Source organism: Anolis sagrei, chromosome 4, assembly GCF_037176765.1.
Source record: "Anolis sagrei isolate rAnoSag1 chromosome 4, rAnoSag1.mat, whole genome shotgun sequence".
Classification (NCBI taxonomy): Eukaryota; Metazoa; Chordata; class Lepidosauria; order Squamata; family Dactyloidae; genus Anolis; species Anolis sagrei.
Genome location: NC_090024.1, coordinates 227764713 through 227783628, shown reverse-complemented (window position 1 = coordinate 227783628; position 18916 = coordinate 227764713).

The following is an 18916-nucleotide window of genomic DNA, read 5'->3' as shown; positions in this document are numbered from 1 at the left end:
TGATCTTGCTGGTAATACGGAAAGGTTCTGCCAAAGAGGCTAAATAAAGGTTGTTTTTTTTTCTCTTTCAGCAAAAGGTAAAGCTTCCCCTGACATCATAGAATAATAGAGTTGAAAGAGACCTTGTTTTGTTTTGTTTTTTGCCCTCTTTTTTATTTTTTTATTTTTCAGGACTTATTTCAATATACATTATTCCAAAAATAAATATTCCTTAAATAACATTTTATACATTCCTTAGTTATGCATCGCCCAACAAATCCCCCTCCCCCCAATCCCCCCAATCCCCCCACCCCCCTGGAACAGCAATTCTAAACCATGTCATTGCATCAATTTAACCGTGTGGAAAGCCTGGTTCATAATGCTGTATCTGTCGTCTCTGTCTATTTTGTCAATTAACACAGACCATTTCCTAAACCAGTCTTGTTCTATTTGTCTATTTATACACTTGTTTTTCCTTTGATTGATAAAATCATTAATTATATATTCTGATAGATAGGTCCACCAGGTTTCCAAATCCCATTTTGTATCATCTCTCCATCCCCAAGCTATTGTGGCCTGTATTGCGGCTGTCATATATTTTAAGATTTCTGTCCAATTATTGTTATCATCCTTTACCTTTATAGTGAGGGACATGAACCTGGCTTTATCCACATTAATTCTTTCCCTATTATGTCTTCCATTACCATCCTTATTTTGCCATAATAGTTCTGAATTTTGATACAATCCCACCACATGTGGGAGAATGAACCGATCCCCCCACCGTTGTGCCAATATTTGTTTGATACATTTCCCATAATGTGTTCTAATTGGGTGGGAGTTCTATACCATTTGGAGATTATTGTTGAAAGAGACCTTGTGGGCCATCCAGTCCAACCCCCTGCCAAGAAACAGGAAAATCTCATTTAAAGCACCCCTGACAGATGGCCATCCAGCCTCCAAAGAAGGAGCCTCCACCACACTCCAGGGCTGAGAGTTCCACTGCTGAACAGCTCTCACAGTCAGGAAGGTCCTCCTAATGTTCAAGTCTAATCATGTCATTTAGCAAGGTGGCCAAAATTATACAAAGAAAGATGTGTATCACAATAAGGACTGTGGTTCACAGAATCTCTGTCACATAAAACTTGGTGTTTTTTAAGGAGCCACAACACTATAGTTGCTATATCAAATGGAGGTGTAGCCTTTGCAATAGATAGAGCTGTAGACTGAATTTAAAAAGAGAGGAAGCAATCAACTTTTCTGGGATTTAATTAGCAAAGACTTCTTCACTGAAACAATTAATGTTGATAAATTCAGCATAGTAACATTGACAACTTCTACTTGTGAAGGAACCTTGTTTTTATTGATTTGTACAAAGCCAATTGTCTAGGGCAAAACATCTGTGTAGTGGAGAAGAAATAGCTGATACCGCTTTATGCTCTCCTCGAAACGCTGTGATAAGTGTCAACCCATTATTCTCTCTGGCAATTTCTCTGGCTATGCAGTGTTTGACTGCAAATCCAAACTAAATGACACTCCTCAAAATCAGATAAGGGTGGTGGAAAGGAGGGGTGAATAAAGAAGGTAATTTCAGCATTATTTGCTTTAGCATTTAAAATCATTTTGCGTCTGAAAATTCTCCAGTGTCTAGACAAGATGGATTGCTTGCCTGCTGAAAATATTAAAATTTTATAGTGTATAGTCAACAGTGCTCTGGTGGTAGTAAACATACAGATTGAATTTAAAGGTGTTCTGTTTTTAATTTGGAAAGGCTCTTTTAAAAAACACCACCACCAAAATGATACGATGATTGATGATGACAATGGCGATGATGACAATGAAGATTACTGCTGAGAGCTTCGGCTTGGGTCGAATGCAGGTAGCTAGATCTGCAGTTCAGGCTGCTGTGATTTTTCCCTCTTAAAAGCACGTACAGTTGTCTTTATTGTGCAGCCTCTGCACTTTTCTGTCATCTGGCCCTGATGTGCACCAATGATGCGACATTAGGCATAATTCAAAAACCACAGGGGATGCCATGTTTGCATTAAAGAGAGAAAGTGAGAATTTCTTGCTTCCCAGGTTTTACCAGGATTTTGTGCTTGTATAGCTTTTCCCAACGTGTCTTGTAACACAAAGCTTCAAAGGTTTAATTGTGTCATCTGCAAGCTTTTCAGAATGGAGAATTCACTTTTAACCCTAAAGTAACTGACAGAGAGAATCAGTGTGATGGAGGAGTTTGTGTGTTAAGCTAGGACTCGGGGAGACCAAGGTCTGAGACCCAACTCAGACATGAAAAGCCACTGGGTGGACTTTGGACATCATACATGGGCAGCTTCAGGAGAATGCAAAGGCAACCCCCCCCCCCCCCCCACAATATCATGCCAACAAAGGATCATCTTAGGGCTACTGAAGTCAGAGATGAGTTGAAGGCACACAACCAACACAACAATATGTAACTGATTGGAGTTGCACCAATCTCCAGTCTTCAGTGGACAAATGGCAACAACCTTAGTGTTAGCTTTTACTGCATATTGTCTAGTACAGCGGTTTCCAAACTTTTTTTGACCAGGGACTATTTGACCAGGGACCACTTTGATCAGGGACCACTCTCCAACGTTAGTACCGCTTATGAATTGTTTTGTTTTTTTTTTTGTGAACTTTAGATTCGGTTTGGGGTACTGATTCAGAAAACTGCATTGGACACACGATATCAGCTGTAGTTTCTGATCCAGGACAGATGCTATGGTCAGCAACAGGGAGGAGTGGCATGAAAGGAGTGAAATAAAATAAAATAAAATAAAATAAAATAAAATAATAAAGAGGAAGGAGGCTTGCGGACCAGATTTTCATCCTCATGGTCCACGGCCCACAGGTTAAGAACCACTGCCCTAGTATCTAGTGCCATTCAAAGTGCTGGCTTTAGCCTATAAAGCCCTAAATGGTTCCAGCCCAGCCTACCTGTCCGAATGTATCTCCTCCTATGAACCATCATGGAGATTAAGATCTTCTGAGGAGGCCCTGCTCTTCGTCCCACCTCCTTTGCAAGTGGGGTTGGTGGAGATGAGAGACAGGGCCTTCTCAGTGGTGGCCTTGTGGTTGTGGAATTTCCCCTCTAGTGATGTCAGGGCAGCGTAGAGAAAAGCGGGATATAAATAAGGTAAATACATAAATCAAATAAACAATAAATTGTCTCATTTACAATTTTATCTTCTAACTCAAGTTAGGGATTGGGTGAAGATACTCATCATAGACAGGGTGTAGAGACAACTTTCTTAAATTTTGAATCACTCAGTGACAGAAAGGAACCAGGTTAGGGAAAGGGTCTACAGATCTGTTCCATTGGGCTAAATATGGGAGGGGGATAAATTCATCCAATTATCACTTTAATGTGAATTTACCTAATTTTACAGTTTCAGATCAACAGATGAGCCAGAGATAATTTCAGTAGTAATTTCACTCACTAATCATTTTAAATCCAAGTATCTTATAATTTTGTAGCAGTGTTCACCAATTAAAATGAACAGGCAAAAATATATCTGTTACAGAAAAGGTGCACCTAAACAAAAATAAGTGAAATTAATTATATTAGGGAAATTCCTTGAAAACAATATTTGTTGTTGGCTTTGACAGATGGATGAATAAGCCAAGCCCTTTGCTCCATCTCACTGGGATAACTTGTTCTTTGCCATATCCAACATAATTGACACAATAACAGGTGTTATCTCAACGATTCTATAATGGTATTTGGCATATGTTCATAGAAATTTATGGAAGGTAGGTCTGTCAAGTCAAAACCAATGATAGAGATGTAATTCATCACTAATTTTATTCTCAAAGAAAACAATGAATAATCCGAGCCATTTTCTTCCTGCTGTAAGAACAACGTTGAAAAGTGGGCAGTTTTCACAGATGATAGGCAGTTTCGGATTTTTCTGTGTAAAATGTGCAGGTGGTATTTTCGTGTAGAAAACAGTGTTTTGCATAAAAAGCACTACATGTAAAATTTGTGCAGAATATGTTCCAAACCACAGGTTCCCCTTAATCCAGGATTCTTTCCCCAGGGTTTCCTAAATTGTGGGAACACATCTTTTGACTATTGTTTGAATAGTCTTTCCATCTCTAATGGGCAAATCAAACAGACAGTTGGCCCTCCACATTTGTGGGTTTTTCTGCTGTGGATTTCATTATTCATGGATTTGAATAATATGTTGTCCCTAGGAATCTCTAGGTCCCCCAGTGTGACTGTAAGATCAACCTCTGCTGAAAGTTGGTCACAGAACTGCATTGGACAGGCTAGAGTTTCCTAGAGACCTATTTAGGCATTTGTAGGTCATCCCACATGATTCTGTGATTAACTTCCACTAGATGGCCATCAAATTAAGCTGAAGAATCCAGAGAGTTGTTCTCTCAGGTAAAAAAATATGTTTTTTTTATTCATGTCTTGCCCACTTTCATGGGCATCCTGCACTGCTAGCCTCTGTAAATGTGGGTAACTGACTGTATTTCCATGGCCAGAATCTTTGTTTTTCTAAGCATTGTAGAAGTAAGGGCTGCAAATGACAGGACACAATTGGTTCTCTGTTGCTTGTTATCTCACTGTCTTTAGAACTAGAATGGCTATGATTCTTGTTAATAGCTCTTTTTTAACAAAAGCCTTTGAAGAACTATTTGACATTGGAAAATGTACACAAACCCGATCACAGCAGAAATGTTAATCCAGACAGTTTGACTTCACCTGCAAAAAAAAAAAAGTGGTAGGGGTGGGGGTGATGGTATTGAGAGAGATGTTTCCTCCTTTTTCCTCCCTGAAAGAGGTCAAACCATTAGCTGCAATAAAAACAGTCTTTCTCAAATAATAATTTAAAAACCCTCCCTTGTAATATTCAAACGACAAAACTGATAGAGCAATTAACTGGCACTCCTTATAATAGCTAGATCCAGCGCAAATCCTCAAAGGACATGCAGGTCAGCTCTTCAGAAATGTTGCCGCAGAGACATTTAATAAGGATCTTAGTTTATTTCCATCATTCGTTTCATGTTCACCCTTTCACTCATGAAGATCAATCCTCATTATAACATGCCCTCCCCCTTATTGTTCTCCCTGCTGCTCTATGATAGATTCTTCCTGTCTCTGTTCTCATTGTTGAAAAGAAATAAATGCATTCTTTGCAACAGCAAGGTATAAGTAAACAAAGAAATCTTCAATGCGGTTTCCATTTTCGAGCTGCTAAGGGACGAGGTGGCAAACGTCGGGCACATTTTCACAGGAAAATGTGTGGCCCACCTGCAGTGGATCAGGTTGTTCTATTGGCCATGTTGCAAAAGAAACCTTCTGCCAAATTCCCCCATAAGACACTGCTGTCTTCCTAGGTTAGAAGTAGCAAAGCACTGTAAGATTTAATATATAAAGAATACCATTTCAATAACACAAAACAGCAACATTAAAAAAAGATGCAAAATCAGACTAAGTTAGATCCAATGGGACTCCCATGTAATTAGTGTGAAGCATTGGTTATGACTAAATTAAGTTCTATTTCCAGAGAGTTGGGCACATTAGGCTGTTGCAGCAAACCTGACAAAGAGATTTGTAGTATCTTAAAGCCTATCAATTTATGGCAGAAGCTTTCATGGACTCAAGCCCACTTAATCAGATGCATTGATTTCCCTGGGAATAAAGTTCACCTAATATAATTGGGATCCAACCCATGACATCAGGAAACATAAACATAAGCAATAGATCAAGGACTCGGCCATAATAAGAGTAAAATTTGTGGAAAAACACAGTAGGTGAACAACAGGAAAACCTCTCAAAGGAGCATGATTGACTTGTAGTAAAGCATAAATTTCTCTATCCCATCCAATATGCAGAACATGATTAGAGTGATGGTTGCATCTTTCTCCGGTACAGACAACTATTCCCAAACTCCAGATGTTTTGGATGTCACCTCCCAGAATTCCTATTCCCCTAGCAGGCTGGAGTTGTGGAAGTTGAAGCCCAAAACACCTGAAGAACCAAAGATTGGGAACCAATAGCATAGGGCAGGGGTCCTCAAACTTTTTAAACAGAGGGCCAGGTCACAGTCCCTCAGACCGCTGGAGGGCCGGATTATAATTTGAAAATAGCATTAATGAATTCCTATGCACACTGCACATATTTTATTTGTAGTGCAAAAACACTTTAAAACAATACAATAATTAAAATGAAGAACAATTTTAACAAATATAAACTTATTAGTATTTCAATGGGAAGTGTGGGCCTGCTTTTTGCTGATGAGATAAGATAGTTGTTGTTGTTGTTGTTGTTGTTGTTGTTGTTGTTGTTGTGTGCTTTCAAGTCATTTCAAACTTAGGCTGACCCTGAGCGAGGTCCGAGTAAATGAGATTTATTTGAGGACCCCTGGCACAGGGGATAAAACTGTGTATTTCACCAAACCTGAAAAAAAATTTCTGAAAATACCAGTGTCCTCCAACACTTTGTTCTTGCCTCTGCTGCATGCTGAATCAACCTAAATGTGCTTAATGGTAAAACTGACCTTTCAAAGGACTTGGTTCCAAAATGTAGGCCTCAGTTGAGAATGCTCTATCCTGTGTGTTTATTTGCTTCATCTGTAGCTTCTCTGATGTGAGGACAGGGTGAGGAGTACAATGCAATTTTCTTCCGAAATGATGTAGCACAGAAGTGGACGACTGGAAATGATATGAAGGACACCCCCCTTGATGACTTCACTCTAGGCCACTCAACATTTCTAACAGTGACATCATGTTACGCATCCCCGCCCCATTTTAGCCACTTTTTGCTACTATTGGGGTCATTTGAGAGGGTTTGTTTTATGATATTTAATGTATACAAACTTTGTTTCATTCACAAAATTGCCACATTTCACCAAATCTAAGGCACCATCAAATGCAAAGAGCACCCTGCTTTTGAAGCTTCAATATTAAGAAAAAAATGTATTGTCGAAGGCTTTCGTGGCCGGAATCACTGGATTGTTGTAGGTTTTTTCGGGCTATATGGCCATGTTCTAGAGGCATTCTCTTAAGAAAAAATATTCTCAGGATATTTTTTACAATTTCCTCTGCATGCACAAACACTTTTTGTTGTTTCAATGTGGCTTTGTAGTGCAATCTTTCCAGTTGGGCAAGAAATATAAACAAAAAGAAGAAAAAGAAGACAAGTGTGAGGAAAACGTGTGAAAAAAGCCACTTTAAATTCTTTCCAACTTGTGGTGACCCTATCATGGATTTTCTGTGATTTGCCCAAGGTTTCTGCAGAATTCTGGAGTGTGTAGTTTATTGAGGCTGTCAAAGACTCCTCCCTAAACTACAAATCCCAGAATTCTGCAGGAGGCAGAAACCGGAGTTAAAGTGGATTCATTCTCTAGCGTGATGAGGCCCTAATTAGGGAATCGAAGGGAATTGGAGGCTTCTTCCAATTGTGTAAAAAAATCCCACATTATCTGCTTTGAACTGGGTTATTTGAAAGTGTAGACTCAGACAACCTAATTAAAGCAGATATTGTGCGGGTTATAAGGCTGTGTGTAAAGGACCAGAGTCATAGCCCAGAGCTCAAGCGACTATGCTATGCTACAGGTTACTTTAACTCAGACTATTTGGGCCCTGTTGATTTTTTCATCACAACTTGCCATTTTGTTGGTGATTTCGGTTACTGAACTGATTTTTTGCTTTGTGTATAGAGGAACAATTCTTGCCTAAATAGAATTTTGTCTCACTGTGGGAATCAACCCACTCAGATTTCAAAAGAACTCTGTGCCCACCCCAGTTTTGGAAGCCTCCCACCTACTAGCTAAAGCTGGCTTTGGGCCACAACCTGCCGGTTATGATGTTGCCAACAGGCCTCTGCGGCAGTGCCCCAAGCTGGCAGGAAGAATAGCTAGAACTGTTCTGGTAGAAGGATTTCAGCCCTGGACTCCAGCCCAGAGACAACTGATGAGGTGGGCTGCAATATGTGAAAGTTAGTGCCAAATAAACCTGTTAATCTTTAAAGTGCCATAGGAAGAACGGTTAGGGGTTTGTGTGGGGTTTCTCTTTCTCTTAATGCTATAAAAAGGTTTACTCTGGAAATTCATTTGATAAAATGATTTCCAACCTGTTACAAACCTATTCCCAAGCACTTCCGTGCACTTGTAAAGAAGCAAAAATTAATTGATTAAGGGAAAAGAAGTAGAATGTGTGCATGTGTCGCCTTCGGGCTTGAGATACAGCGGTATATAAGCAAAGTAAATAAATAAATAAATGTGCCTTCAAGTTGCCTCTTAACTTATCATGGCCTCATGAATTTCACTCCATTTTCTTAGGCAAGAAATACTCAGAGGTGGGTTGCTGAGCGTTTTCTGGGCTGTATGGCCATGCTCCAGAAGCATTCTCTCCTGACGTTTCACCCACATCTATGGCAGGAATCCTCAGAGGTTGAGAGGTCTGTTGGAAACTAGGCAAGTGAGGTTTATATATCTGTGGAATGTCTCAGAGGTGGTTTTGCTAATTCCTTCCTCTGAAATACATTCTTACAGTATCTGCTATTCATTTGTGGTCTCCATTCAAATACTAACTAGGGCTGTCCCTGCTTACAACCTCATCATATGGGGCTATTTTCATCAGCATACACTGATTCAGCTGTAGTTTAGCCACGGAGCCCATAGGCTCCAATTTCACAATGTACAGCTACTTTCGGCAGGGTTCTGTAGGTAAACTATAGCTGAACTGTCATATGCCACTATGGCAGCAACATGGGAGGATTCCTGTGTTGTGCTGACAACAATGGGTGGGGGGAGAGAGTGAGATGGCAGCCCCTTCTCCCTGTGGGATGGGGTTTCTGGTAAGTTGGGTGATGAGGTCCCTCACGCGACCAGATGGGCAGTGCCGTATTTGTCACAATCCATGGTGATTCCGGCAGCCAATATGATGAAGTTATTAGTCTCCATTATCAGATTGGATCTGGTACTTCTATGATATTTAGGCAGATGAGATATATTTAAGTGTTAATGATACTTGAGGTCCTCTCATACTTTTCAGACATAGCATTATAATTTCACTTTGACTGTCATGGCAACTTTTTATGGAAGCCCATAGCTTGTAGGATTGGGAGCAACTACAGCTGTCTGGCTGAGAAATCAAAAAATACTTCCTGAAATGACAACTTCCAAGACTCTATAGGAGGTTGGTCAAAGCAGTCAAAGTGGGATTGTAGTGCTATAAATGGGTATCGGGAAAGGACCCAAAGACCAGTACAGGAACCAGGATGGAAAACCAAGGGCTCTTCCACACAGCCATATATCCCAGAATATCAAAGCAGAAAATCTCACAATGGGTTATATGTGTCCACACTGCCATATATTCCCGTTCAAAGCAGATAATGTGGGATTTTATTCAGCTGCGTGGAAGGGGCCCAGTTCAACTTTAATGATTAGGTGAAAGAGTGACTTTCAGCAAGGTTTACTAGTCATGCAATCAGGTAACAAGCAATACTTGCCCAAATTCCCTCTTCTACACAACCATTAAAAGCAGTTTTTAATCTGGGGACCTTAGAAGAACACAGAACATATAACATTAACTTTAAAGCGCAATGGTAGTATCTACTGGGACAGGTAAATAGTCCAGTACAGCTTACCTGTATGAACGTATCTCCTTCTATGATACACCTCAGAGAGTATGATATTCTGGGGAGGCCCTGCTCTCGATCCCACCTTCCTTGCTAGCATGACTAGTGGGGATGAGAGACAGGGCCTTCTCAATGACCCCTCAGCTATGGAATTCCCTCCCTAGTGAAATTATATATTCAGGAAGAAAGTAAAGATGTGGTTATGTGGCCAAGCTTTCAGACAGCAAAGCTCGTAGTGCAATAAGATAATAAGGAATAGTGAACGAACCAATGGAACGACTACGGACTTGATTTTGGATGGCGTGATTTTAATAACTGTTTTTAAATCATGTTATTTATCGGTGGGTTTCAATATAAATTTTATTTTATTATCAGTGTTTATAATTTTTATGCTTTATATCTAAATGTTATTTTATGTTTATGTTTTAATTTGATTAAATTAATTTTTAAGTTAGATTTGATTGTCTTGGTATCATCTTTTGGTTTTCACATGTATGTGTGGCATTGAATTTTGCCTTTATGTTGGAAACAGCTTTGACTTCCCTTAGGGGAAGGAAAGTGGTATATAAATGTAGAAAATAAATAAATAAATATTAAAGAGACCTTGACAGATAGGAATTATTATTATCTGTCCAACACCATAGCTCTTCGAATAGCAGTCTGAACATTAACCCAACAAAATTGGCATTATCATTAGCCAGATTAAGCCAACTGCTTCAGATAGTAGATTTGGAGGGAGGCAGCAGGAGCCCCCGGTGGCACAGTGGGTTAAAGCACTGAGCTGCTGAGCTTGTTGATCAAAAGGTCGCAGGTTCGATTCCAGGGAGCGGCGTGAGCTTCCGCTGTCAGCCCTAGCTTCTGCCAACCTAGCAGTTCGAAAACATGCAAATGTGAGTAGATCAATAGGTACCGCTCTGGTGGGAAGGTAACGGCGCTCCATGCAGTCATGCCAGCCACATGACCTTGGAGTTGTCTACGGACAACGCTGGCTCTTCGGCTGAGAAATGGAGATGAGCACCACACCCCAGAGTCAGACATGACTGGACTTAATGTCAGGGGACTACCTTTACCTTTACCTTAGCAGTGGTTGTTTCTCCCATTTCTCCTGAACTCCTCTTCCCAGCACGAAATTACAATCTTATCCTTTGCCTCAGGCTGCATAGGGTTGCTATAAAACTGGAGAGGACTCCTGTACCTTTTAAAGCTCTGTTGATGGGGAGGATTTCAACAGGTGTTGCTTGCTACCAACCAGGTAACAACCCTTGCTGAAATTTCCTCTTCTGTGAAACCATTTAAGGTATCAGAGCCCTCTCCTGTTTTCACTCTGACAACTTTTACAAGAATTGTTGTAACATTCACGACAGAGTCAGACCAGCTGTGAGTAATATTTATCTGCCAAGTGTTTTGCACATTGGGTGCAGCCAGCTGGCAAGAGGCCACCCATCTCCTCAGGTAAACAGGGATGTAATCATGTCTGGCTGCCATGGTGACCTTTTCCTTCCCCTTTATAATTCTCGGCTCCTTTTACAGCTGTGATGACCCAGTGGATTTTTATCTATTGGTATTTTCGTCTGTTCAACTGCTTATGATAGTCATTTTCTTTTAATTGTTGATTATAACACTGTCTCATTGGAAATCAAATAATAGAAATCACAGACACACACCCTGGCTAAATTTAACACAGAAAATAGCTCTACCAGATGGCATGGAACAGAAACAGTGACAGAGTAGGACGCCCTTTTGCCCACCATCTCTGCCATAGCATAGAGTTAGTCTCAGTTAGTCCCTGAGAGGTGTTTAATTGGACACAGCCATTTTTTCCCTCTACCATTTATACTCAGACACAATGATGGCTTGTGGCTTCCATATCAGTTGGAATGTGAGTTAATTCCGTGTTTTGGCTAGCTTGAAGATGCTGGACCTTTTAAAGATATTCCACCTAAATATTAGGTAGAACTTCCTTGTGGTAAGCGCTGTTTATCAGTGGAATACACTGCCTCAGATTGTGATGGAGTATCCTTCTCTGGAGATTTTTAAACAGAAGCTGGATGGCCTTCTGCAAGAGAGCTTTGATTGTGTATCCCTGCATGGCAGGGGGTTGGCTCTCGGGGCGTCTGCCCACTCGATGAATCTAACTCTAAACAGAATAGCAAATCCCTTGTGATTATAACTGATGCTTGATGTGTTGTGCTTCATGAGCAGTGGCTGAGGTTCCTAACATAATTCTTAGACCATCCCCAGGACCTGCCTTTCCATATATCTCAGAATATACGAAATCTCAGAGCTTAGAACAGCCCAACCTGACAACCCCACCTGCATCTTAATGACAACAAACCCAAAAAGAAACATGTCTATCCTTGCTTGACCAGAGAAACCACTAGAAGTGATCACTGACAGAGATACACTAGCCATTATTTGTGGTTGCCTCCAGTGCTCTTTCTTCTTCCTGGTCTTCTTATACATATAAAGAATTTAAGAAATATATTGTGTCTCCTTTTGTTTATGGAAAAGGTGAGAAACTGCACAATTGCTCAGAAAGGGATAATGCCATTTTTGCTCTCTGCAAATGGCAATGGAGATGTAATCTTCAGGAAATGAATCTGCATGATACTGGGCAATCATATTTGTCAGATTGTTGGGGGAACTCACGCATGATGATGTGGTGCACGGATTTGTGGCATGTTTGATTGGTAGTTTGGATCAACTACTGATTCAATAGATTGACCAGGTCATAGAAGATAAGACTTACAAAGCCAGATATCACATTTTTGATAGTATTTGTGGATTTGAAATAATGATTTAACTTGAATAGAATATCATATCAGACCTCTTATCACACATGGATGTTATGACTCTATAACATGCATCCTAATTAGGTTATGATCTGTCAATTATGAAAAAATTGACATTATGACAAATGACAGATTTCCAGTTCTATAGTGAGTGAAGTACATATCATGCAATGAGGGTGGAGCCACTGATAAACTGCCAAAAGTCCAGTCTGACTTGAGATCTATGAACTCCAGGGTCACATTTCTTGAGTCCTTAGACTTGTCTCCAGAATAATCTATATAAATAAAAATGTAATGTTCATTTGTGGGATTAACAGAACTCAAAAACCACTGGACGAATTGACACCAAATTTGGACACAAGACACCTAACAACCCAATGTATGTCCTTCACTCAAAATTGATTTTATCATTTGAGAGTTGTACTTGCTGGGATTTATAGTTCACCTACAATCAAAGAGCATTCTGTGGAATTCAAGCAAACTTGGCACACAGTTCTCCCATGACCAACAGAAAATACTGGAAGGGTTTGGTGGGCAGTGTCCTTTGGTTTTGTAGTTGTAGTTCACCTACATCCAGAGATCACTGTGGACTCAAACAATGATGGATCTGGACCAAACTCTACACGAATACTCAATATGCCCAAATGTGAACACTGGTGGAGTTTAGGGGAAATAGAATCTTGACATTTAGGAGTTGTAGTTGCTGGGATTTATAGTTCACCTACAATCACAGAGCATTCTGAACCCCATCAATGATAGAATTGGGCCAAACCTCTCACACAGAACCCCCATGTGGGACACAGAAATGCGTGGCAGGGGATGGTTAGTAATAATAATAACTTTATTTTTGTATCCTGCCTCTATCTCTCCGAAGGGACTCTGAGTGGCTTACATATGGCTCAATGTGCCTAAATCAAAACATAAAATAGACACACAATACAATAAAAGATAAAACCAATAGCATATAAAACAATAATTTAAGCTCAAAACAGTGCCCAGTAACCTATGATGAAAACTGTTGTAAAACCTGGCTGACTATATATAGGAACAAGGGAATAGGCTAGTTTATTAAAGAATAAATGAAGCTTCAGCAAAAAGAATGAAAGTATTTAAAAATAATACAAAAATATAGTCCATGTTAAAACAGTCACCTGAAAGACTTGCAAGCAATAATCCAAAATACAGGCTAAACTGGAGTCTTGGAAAGCATAACAATCCTGAGGATCAAAGGTACATGAAAAGCATAGCAAAGATCAAAAAATTACATGAGTCCATGAAACCACTTCATTCTAGGAACAATACAAGAAACTATGAAAACACTTGATATTCAAAACATGAGTCCATGAAAAACCACATAGGAAAATCCAAGGCTTGAGTCCATGAATCTTGAAACAAGAGTGAAATACGTAAGCATATTCCCTTTACCTGGACGTTGATTTCTCTAAAGCAGTGGTTCTCAACCTGTGGGTCCCCAGGTGTTTTGGCCTGCAACTCCCAGAAATCCCAGCCAGTTTACCAGCTGTTAGGATTTGTGGGAGTTGAAGGCCAAAAACATCTGGGGACCCCAGGTTGAGAACCACTGCTCTAAAGGATCACTCCAAATCAACCCCCATTTATACTTAAGAAACGATGTCTTTTTCCCTGAGAACTCTGAGGAGAGCCTCTTTTAGATACCAGCCCCTGAGAGCGGTGCCTCCCTTCAGCCACCTGTCTCTGCTGACAAATTTCTTTCTTTCTATCTAACTCAGGTGAGTCAGATGGATCTACATCTCCAGTTAACACATTCCAATCAAATTCCGACCTTGGTTCTTTTGGAAAAGCTAGCTCAGACCTGTCAGCCTCTGAATCTGTCTCTAATTGAACATCCCCCATTGGCCTAACAATTCCAGAATCCTCAGCTCCAACAGGAATAGCACCAGGCTCCTGCCCAGAATCTCCAGTCTCAGAATCCCCAATCTCAGGCTCCTGTGGGTCTGCAAACACTTGTTCACTGTTCTCTAAAATCTCAGGCAATGAAACAATCACAGGCTGAACCACAATAGTGTCATTAATTGCAGACTACTGCATCTAGACTTTCTGAAAGGCTTGTCCAAATCTTCAATTCTTTCTGGAAAGAGGACAGTGTGAGGGCCTGCCTAATCTCTCTAGGGAGGATGTTCCAAAGCTGGAGTGCCACCATCAAGAAGGCCCTCTCCCTCATCCGTCCTCACCAACTGTGCATGTGATAGTGGCAGGACCGCGAGTAGGGTCTACTCAGCAGATCATAATGCTTACGTAGGAGCATTTGGGGGGGGGGGGTCATGAAGAGAGGCAGGGCCCAAATGAAGAGCTTCCTGAACTTCTGTGATATTCCTATTATCTCTAGTAGCCCAGGATTCTACTAACACTGGGACTGTTAGAACATTACCATTGTCCCTAACTTTTACCTAACTGTCCACACTTCAAAAGTTTGATAAGTCTTTATAGTCATATATTAAGAAAATTCCCACAAGAATGAGCCCCTACAGAGTAAATAAAACACAAATTTTAAAAAATTATTTGTGATCTAATGGATCAGTTCAGTGACATTTTCTGACACTAAGTTAGTAATTGGTGACTTTTCTGAGAACTCAGATATGTAGAATCGTTAATACTTCATAGAGGAAGTCTTATATAAGAAGGCTCTCAGCAGCTTCCAGAAGAGAATGGCAAATTCATTTATTAACGTTTTTGAAAAATAGATAGCTTTGGGGATTTGGGAATAGCTACATTCTCATGGTTAAATAATTCCATTTTAGAGAAGAATTATATGCAAGTGTGTAGAACAGTGTGGTCTGGGTTCATCCAGGCACATTATAATGTTTTTACTCTTTTGGATCTTATGTAATTTGTGCTAGTTTTGGTTCTGTTAGATTTCTTGAGAAAATTCAGATCTCCCAAACTGGCCCTGACAAACAGCATGAAAGGACTCAGAGCAATACTAGATCCAAGCCAAATGCCAACCCAGTCCAGTATTCTGTTCTCACAGGAGCCAGCAAATGGGAAGCCTACAGCCAGGAAATGAATTTTCCCTTTGGGGTTTCCCAGTAAGCGATACTATATTAGTCATAAATGGTAGTCATTGATCACTTTTATCATCAATAGGTTTGTTGAATGCCTTTGTAAAGCCATTCAATTTTATTTTGTGCCAATGTGAAGGAATATATTGTTTATCTGTTGTGAATCCCATGCAATTCATCTTCAGGGAATGACCCCAAGTTCTAGGATGAGGAGAGAGAGCGCTAAACTCTCATGACAACATGTATAATTGCATACACATCTTCTTTTACTCCTCTTTATTCTAAGTCAAGGGTGGGCAACTATTATAGCAGGGGTTGGCATAGTATGGCTCATGGGTTACTAGGCACCCAAGTGTCAGAATCCATGCCAAACTGCCTCCAAATTTCCATCAGCTTGAATGAAGGGCATTTTTACTCCTCTAGGGGCATTTTAAGCCATGAGACAACTTTGTCTAAAACAGAAAGTGAACAGCTAGTGCCATCCAATCACCTCCTCTTGCTTAAAAAAGACCTCTCTTGGATCTCTAATGGCCCAGGAAATCAAAAATGATAGTAAAAATGGACATGTGCCTCCTAGAGATCACACAGAAGCACATATGTGTTTTGTCATAAGGGGCTAATGTGGCTTGCTAGCTTTGCACAGCTGGTCAGCTCTGAGCTCGAGTCTGGGGAGCTGAACTGGCCTCCGGAAAACTTTTGCCAAAGATCTGTGAAATGACCTCCTTCAAGCACCACTCTCCCAAAATGTTTATCTGCAAGTAGCTGGCCAAATCTGCTTCATTTTTTTCTGAAGCAGAAAGATGGTGATTGGTATTAACTGGGAGAAAAAGCTTCCTCAGTGGGAAGGGGAGAAGGATCATAATCATTGTGTTCATATGGGGCCCTTTCATGCTACTGAAATCTAGGGCCGTGGTTCCACTTTAATTTCCATAGCATCATCCTATGGAATCCTGGGACTTGTAGTTTGGTGAGCGACTAAAGCTCTCTGCTTAAGAATTCTAAATGCCTCTTTCTCAGCTACGAATCCTAGAATTCTATAAGATACGTACCTTCCAATGATTTTGGTTTGGCAGGGAGAGTCTTGAGTAATCCTTTCTCAACCCACCTTTCAGCTGCTTTTACAGTTGACCCAGTTCCTCTGTCTTCATCCCATTTTCCCTCTTTGTCCTCTGCTTTCTTCAACTTAGCTCTTTCAGTGGTTTGCTGATGAAGATTGTTTTTGTGGGGGCACATATTAGAAGCTTTGAAAAACCACAGAAAGGAAGCTGGAGAATACATTTGTCCTATGAGCTACACTATCCTCATCCCTGTTATATGCCCCAAATGTTAATATTTCCTTATCCTGCTTATGCTTCCTAGTCCCTTCCAGCCCCTTGATCACTTTAATTGACCTTCTGTGGACCTTTCCCAGCAATACAGGATCCTTGTTAAGGTGCGATGGATGTTTATATCATAGTCAAAGTATACTCATACTACAGATTTATGTCACTGATAGGAGTATGATGGTCAGATCTAGGGAAATAGCAAAATATCATTTTCTTCTTTAGTCAGACTTCATCTGGAGTACTTTGTCCAGTTCTGTTATCATGATCAAGAAGGATCATGTGTCCAAAGGAAAGTAACCAATCTGATCAAAGATCTGGAAACCAAGCCTTATGAGGAACGATTTAGAGACTAGGCATGTTTGGTTCAGAGAAGACTGAGAGCTAACATGCTGGCCATCTTTAAATATTGAAATGGATGACTTGCAGAATATGGAAAGAGCTTGTTTTCTGCTGAAACAAATCAAGGAATATTTAACCTAAACATTAGAAAGAACTTACTGCAAACACTGTTTGACAGTAGAATTAATTTCCTCAGAGGTAGGTGGACTATTTTTCTATGGAGAGATTGATTTGTATGCTGCTTTTCTCCCAATGATGTGCTTAAATGGAAGTTGGATACACATCTCTTGGGAGTCCTTTAGTTGCATACAGAATTGCTACATGGCAAGGAATTCAGCTTGATGACTTTTGCAGTCTCTTTCAGTTCTATGAAGTCTAGGAATTAGCTCTCTGTTGTAAAGATTTTCGTTTTGCACCCTACTAAATTCCAAAGTTCACAGTCTTCAAGAAAGAATGAAAAATGACATACTTCACTGTATTGGTAATGCTCATTAAAAAGGGCTGTGCATTTTAATGACCATGGTAAAATAGCATGGGGTAAATGTAGTCTAAACAATTTTTAGAATTACATAAACATCTTGGGAGCAGAATAATTGAAGAACTCCCTTCTCCTGTTTCATCTCCCAGGGTTTTGTTCCAGGTGTGTTTCCCTCCCATTCCCTGGTGATATCTATAGAATGCTCTTCTCCAAAATATTTGAGTACCTTGGGAAAACTGTCCTTTCTTCAGCCACAGGTGGGATACAACAGGAATCTGGTTTATTATTTTGTCTTCTGTTTATTGTGCTCATGCTTTGTTTTTTGGTCCACTCCCCAATTCTTCTCTCTCTGTAAGGCAGCTTAGAGACCAATTGCTGGAAATGTAGGTACAGCTATTTTAAAGAGAAAAATAAAATATGATGCATATCAGTATAGCTTGAAGAACAAAATATACAAGTAAATATTTTCATGGCATTGGCCTAACATAATCCATCAGTAGTTGAATGGAACTTTCTTTTGAGGAGGGGAATTATTGCTGTGCAGAATGATATCTATCTGATTTCTGTGATTCTTGGGGTGACATTTATTAACACAAGTAATGGGCACAATCTGTTGAGAATACTTTCTGTATCCATTGACCAGAAACAGACAGGGAGTAGCCTCAAAGCAGAAGCACCATTGGAAAAATGCTATCTCGTACCCCTGTGGAGTTTATCACACAAGGAAAGGTACAGTGGAAATGCTGCACAATGACAGTGTTTCCATTTTCAGCTTACTGCATGACTTTTAGTCAATTTTCAGTGGTTGTCATACAAGACATGATTCTAAAAGCACTTTATTTTACTAACTGGAAAACCTATTCATGATCTCCTTTCCCACTTATATTATGTCAAAGTTCAATTTAATGTTCGATTTTGGGTGGCCAAGAAGGAGTCTACTGGATGTTTTTCAGGTGGTGATGCTGACCTCCAAAGGCCGGCCCTTTCCTCTGAGGCTCAGGGGGAGCTCTGGTGACCTGGTTTGTGAGATAAACAGGCAATGTTTATGCTCCTCTGATTAAAGTTTTGAGAAAGAGTGGTGTTACAACACTCTAATGCTGCAATTCTTTAACAGCATGGTGTGTTATACATCTCTGTATGCTCAAAACAATGAAAAGGTGCTGGGGGAAGTAGTGAGTGAGGGCAATCCAAAATGCTTTGTGTAATACATTTTAGTGCACATGGATACTGCCATGTTGCAATGGTGCTGAAGGAAAGCAATCCCTCTTGAATGTCATTATACGGACATTGCAAGTGTAATGGGAAAGGAAGCATGTGTGATAGTATGTCAGTTAGGTGTTGAACCCACTCTA